This window comes from Callospermophilus lateralis, unplaced genomic scaffold (genome assembly GCF_048772815.1).
Source record: "Callospermophilus lateralis isolate mCalLat2 unplaced genomic scaffold, mCalLat2.hap1 Scaffold_1576, whole genome shotgun sequence".
Lineage (NCBI taxonomy): Eukaryota > Metazoa > Chordata > Mammalia > Rodentia > Sciuridae > Callospermophilus > Callospermophilus lateralis.
Genome location: NW_027512681.1, coordinates 331,672 through 333,714, shown reverse-complemented (window position 1 = coordinate 333,714; position 2,043 = coordinate 331,672).

Sequence of the window (2,043 nt, the reverse complement as noted above, 5' to 3'; positions counted from 1 at the left end):
AAAGGGTTACAGTAAGTGTTGAGGAGTGACTTGGCAAAAGGAGCACAGAGGTGAGAAAGAATTAAGTAGAGTTCAATAGAACCAGGTATAATTTCTGTACACATGACTCCATGAACAGGAGCAAAGGGGACACTTAAAGAAATCATAGGACTAAGGAGAGATCAGGATTAGGAGGGTTTGTACTAGTCTAGAAATGCTGACCTGAAAACCAACTAACGTTTCAACTCCTTCTTTTGAGGAACATTAGCTGTGCCGTGCTTTTCAAAAATGACTTGTCATAACTGATTGATGCCCATGTTAGCAACTCTTCTGAAATTACGTTGAAAGTAGACTAATGTGAGAGTTTCTCTTTAGAGAGAATTCAAATTACTTGCATAGGAAGTGGCAGCAGGTCTGGGGATGTTGTAGCTCAGTGGCAGTGACCTTGCCTAGCTTGGGGCTGGCCTGCCATGGACTTTCACCCCAAACACTTGCAAGAAAAGAAAAGGGAGGGAAGGGAGAGAGAAAGTTGGAAGGGAGGAAGGCAAAGTTGGAGGGATGGATGGAGGTACAAAAGAAGGAAGAAGAAAAGGAGAAAAACCAGGAAGGCGGGAAGGAAGCAAGGAAGGTAGGAAATAGGGAGAGCACAAGGGCAGAAAAAGGACTGAGTCACTCAAACAAAAGGCAAGGGACACAAAGACCAATATAGGCCATAAAAGCTGTTTGAACGGTTTAGTCAGCTTTAGAATTTGAGTGACATCAAACTGAATGTTATTATGACTGGATGGAATCTTCCTACTAACCCCGCCTTGGCCTGGCCTAAACCAAATCAAGGGGTGGGTGGCATGGAGAGGAATTCTCTCTGGCTGGAGTGGGAGGGACCTAAACATGTGGCACTTGAGGATGCACTGGGTAGGGAAGGGGACAAGACTCCCCTGATGGGCAGTTGAGACAACAAGGCTCCTGGGAGCCCCTGATCATGGCTCCCACTGCCATACGCACACCACCCACCATACGCTCAGCCCCTGAAGGGGCTCACAGTGGTCTGCTCCGTTGCCTGGTGCAGGTTGGAGTTCCTGACCAAACACCTGAGTGTCCACAGCCTGTGTTGGCCTGCCTGGGCAGGCTGTGGTTGTGGTGGCAAGAGCCAAAGCTGTCTTGGCGTGATGGAGGAGCCAAGGGCTGCCTCTCAGCCATACTAGTGGGTGGTTCTGGAAGAAGCACCCAGGGTTGTGGCAGCATTGTCCGAAGACATGAAGCCAGGCCATCTTCCTTCTGGCTTTTTGGGAGTTGATGATGTGTACAGCTCTTGGATTTTTTGCTGTTCTCTCACTTTTCTGGAGAGATTTTCAGTCGGTTAGTAGCAGGCTTTACGTGGGAAGAGAAAAAAGGCTGGCTCTAAATTTTGCTGGACTTATTGAGGCAAAATGTGGACTTCTTGATAAAGTGAGCCTTGTTGAAAAAGAACATAAAGGCTTAGACTCATCTTTAAAGGATTGCAGGTTTGAGAAGGGTTCAAGGGAAGCACAACAGCTGGAGGCAACCTACGAAAAGCTGCATAGGTCTGAATCCAGCCATGGCGTTGAAATGCTCTTTCTAGAAGAAGAGCTCAAAGCACAGAAGGCTAAACATGGTCAACAGGATGAAACGATGGCGCATCTATCAAGAGGGATACAGTCCCTCCAAGGTGAATCTGAATCCCTCAGATCACAAATAGCTGAAGCCAAAACAAACTGGAGACTCTTTCAAGTGAATGAGGAAGAACTGAAGCTGGCAATCAAAGAGGTTTTGAATGAAGGATCCCTACTTCCGCAAACGCAGAGACCAACAATACAAGGAGAAGCTGAAGCACAGAGGGAACAAGGAGGTGTCCAATATAAAGCAAAAATCATATTAGAGGACTCTAAAGTAGCTGGAGAACAAGTTCTAAGGGACACCAAAAATCACATGGAGTCTCTGAGTGAATGCTTGCTGAAGACGAAGGATAGATCTTCTCCAAGCCTGGGAGCCCAAAGGGATGGTGGTCACCTGGAACTGGGAAAGACGAGTGAACCCGAAATTGGT